Raw genomic sequence first — 3,717 nt, forward strand, 5'->3', positions numbered from 1 at the left:
CCGAGATTTAGATCGAGTCGCTGCTCAAAGTCCGACAATTCAAAATGCACGGAACACAGTACTGATGTTTTCGATGGTTGCCACTTTGCCCGATGTCTTCTCACGAAGCGAACCCATTTCTCGCGAGTTACATCGTCACGAGGAAACATATGCATCGATATGCCCTCTGTTCTGGAGTTGTTAGTACAACTAACATTCCCGGGCCCACCAGCTACACAGTACTTGCCCAAAGACTTTTTTTTGGGCTTCTCGACATTTTCGCCGCACTCCATGCTCACTTGGGGTTTACTCGGAGTTCTGTGATCCACAATAGATGTATACAACCAGTGACGTCACACGGCTGTTTTGGCCGCGCCAAGATGGCCGCCAATTTTGGGCTCCATTAGCCAAGTTCAAAGGGCTAAAAGAAAGCTTTCCGCGCTCCGTTCGACCAAAAAAACGCCACAGCGATTGTAAGTAAGGTTCAAACTTTATTATTATGCAAAAATCTCAGATACGAAAATTTCGTTTCAGTGGCACTTTAAGGGTTTTGAATTAAAATGCAAGTGTTTGATCTGTGACCAAAATCATGTTTGATCTCAGATCATCCACCTGAACGCCTAAGCATTTGCAAGTATGGACTCTTTCAATTGAATGTCCATCAAGGCATGTGTGCGGTTCATTAGGGAGCTGAGAGATTTTATTCCTTGTGCTTGTAAACAGCCACTTGGTTTTGAGGACATTAAGACTTCAGACGGTTAGAGTCGAGCCATTGTTTCAGATTGCTTAGATCGTGAGCCAGGGATGAAAGGGTTCTCACATCTGATAGGAGGTTAAAGTTTGGAAGGTCATTAATGTACAATAGGAATAGCAGGGGGCCGAGGATTGAGCCTTGAGGCACCCCACAACAGGTGCGGTTACACGGGGCACTTTTACCGTGGTAAATTGCCTTTTTACCACGGGAAACTGTATTTAGTAGTGTGACCGACGCTTCCCGAGGTAAATTTCCCGTGTTAAATATCCATGGATACGTCAAAAAGATCAGTGGAAGCGCCCATGACATTTAACGTGGGAAGTTGGAAGGGTGTTTTGATGCCCGAGGTACAGGAGCCAATCGCTATGCTGATGAAGTTGGGATTAAATTTCCCGCCTATGAATTGCGTGAGATTTCCTTTTACCTCGGTAATCTTCGTAACGTGTGACCCCTAGTTAACACGGTATACTAAAACCCAAGTGTGAGGCACCGTGGGATAATTTACCATGGGAAATGGCAAGTACATGAGTATTTACATAAATCTAGTCAGGATTGTAAAAGCTTCTCATGCAATGGTTGGTTTGCAAGTTTTGATTAGCATTGGTTTCATACATTGCTGACCAAAGCTACACAAAAGCTTAAAGGGTAGTTACTTGTTTCTTAAGGAGACTCGAAAGGGTTTGCAACGGGTAACAACACAGGGTCCAGAGGAGTTTCGCGTGAATAAATGAATCACTAAAGATTACTTATTTAACGTCTCACCTTGAAAAAATTATATCCTTGTCGCTTAGCACGATTAATTAGCCCAATGGAATCTTTATGAATCTACTGTAAACGATTTATTCGCTTCTATCTGACCCAGATCGACTTTGTTGTTCGCCATTTTGAAAATCACTAACCGCAAGCCATCCTCGCTGGTGCAGAGCACGTAGCCCGAAGGGCGACCGAGGGTCCGACCGAGGCACGAAGTGCTGGGTAAAGAATAAGCCGATCTTGTGAGCCCTCGGTCTCTTGGTTTGCGGTATATAGAATGTGTAACGAAACTGTAACGCGATCAAAATAACCAATTTTTTCAGAGGTTTTCGACGGTTTTGATGTTTTAACTACAAACACATCTCCCCTGGACCCTGTGGTAACAGTGGGCTTTTTTGCTTTTTGTATAGTATGCTGATTATTATGGCAAGCCGTTACTGCCAAAAGCCCTTCAACTTTCTGGAAACCAGGTTGAAATCCATGTTGACACGATCGAGTTATAGAAATTGTAGGTTGAGTTACGTCTGGGGATGGTCGAGTTTCGTGGAAAAAGCTCCAGTTCTAGCTACTGATTGTTGAGTTTCTGCGATCTTGTGAATCTGAAAATTTGCCATCAATTTCAAATTCCTGAACTCGTCTGTATAAAGTTCTTTCGCTAACATTCAGACACAAGGCAATTTTCGCCCACGTTAAACCAGTCTCGCGAAGATTCACAAGCTGCTCTTTAGTTAGTGAGAACTTGGGCCGACCTCCAGTCTTTTCAAGTTGAGGATAGTAAGAAGACTTCCGCTGAAGACATGACTGCTCTTGTATTTGACTCGATAATATCTCCAGTTACCCATACGACAGTTCATAAAGCGCTGTCAGAAGCGTCAGTAAGTTGCTTCGATGCTCTGATCTTTCACCGCTTTCAATTTGGCAGATCATCCCGAAAAGAATAGTGACATAATTCTCTAGTTTTCTTTCTGAGTATTCAGTCGCAAGATTGACGTCACAAGACTCTAACTGTTTTAAAATTTCGTTAAAGCCTATGAAGAAGTTCCGAAGTTCCTCCTCAATTGTCGCCATGTTGGAGAACGAAGAACCGGAACGCATACATAGAGGCATAGACCTATGGGTAACGCTGTCAGAGCAGGTCCTGGGAATGAGTTGAAAAACTCGATCGCTAGCGAGAACTCGCTAGCGAGAATCAGAAAACTCGCTAGCGAGAATTAAAAAACTCGCTAGCGAGAATTCTAAAACTGGCTAGCCAGAATTAGAAAACTCGCTAGCGAGAATTAGAAAACTCGCTAGCGAGAATTTAAAAAACTCGCTAGCCAGAATTTGAAAACTCGCTAGCGAGAATATGAAAACTCGCTAGCGAGAGTTTGACAGTCGATCGCAGAAACTCAAGACTGGATCGCGGGAACTCGACACTATATCGCAGAAACTCGACACTAAATAGCGAGAACTCGACACAAGATCGCAGAAACTCAACAATCAGTAGCTAGAACTGGAGCATTTTCCACGAAACTCGACCATCCCCAGACGTAACTCAACCTACAATTTCTATAACTCGATCGTGTCAACATGGATTTCAACCTGGTTTCCAGAAAGTTGAAGGGCTTTTGGCAGTGACGGCTTGCCATAGATTATGCTGTCAGTAGTGCTATTAGTTTGCTGTATTGATACTAGTTTAATTTACTAGTTACTAGCTACTAGTTTAATCTAGTTTATTTATTTATTCATGTATTATTTATGTATTCTTTTGTCTTGTCTTTTTTCAAATGAAATTTTGATTATATACATATATATGCCTACGTTCTTAGGACGTGAAAACAAACACTAGCTTTCTTTGGTACCCTTTCTATGCAGTTTTCAAAGGTTTTTATCAACGAAGTTTCTCGATTGCTTAGCTTTGTGTAAAAATTGTGTTTTGTTTACGAATTAAATGAATTTGACAGGAGAGACTGATTAGTTTATTCTATTTATCGGGAGAAGTCAGTTCAACAAAGTCCAGATATGTTCCCATAAAAACCTCTTTCTACCCGAGTTCAAGGATAGCACAGTTTTTCCCGCTTGCTGAATTCTGATTGATCTATTTAAATTTCAGTAGCTCTCGCCGTATGCGAGGATCATCATAAAATGCCATTTCCGTAGAAGTTACCGTTTCTTAAATTTCTTGTTAGTACAAGGTGTTTGGCATGTTAATTCCTGGGTTAAATGTCCAAAAATTCAATCCGGATGAAGAT

General features: G+C 41.8%; 1 protein-coding gene across 1 annotated transcript in view; it reads right to left on the reverse strand.

Annotated features, from left to right (window-relative positions):
• The window catches only part of LOC137986508 (uncharacterized), a 6,092-nt gene extending 2,375 nt beyond the window's left edge, over positions 1 to 3,717 (reverse strand). The window contains exon 1 of the mRNA XM_068833541.1: positions 1 to 3,717. This exon is cut by the window's left edge and continues 2,375 nt beyond it. The gene's annotated coding sequence lies outside the window, so the exon portion shown is untranslated.

This window comes from Montipora foliosa, unplaced genomic scaffold (genome assembly GCF_036669935.1).
Source record: "Montipora foliosa isolate CH-2021 unplaced genomic scaffold, ASM3666993v2 scaffold_215, whole genome shotgun sequence".
NCBI lineage: Eukaryota > Metazoa > Cnidaria > Anthozoa > Scleractinia > Acroporidae > Montipora > Montipora foliosa.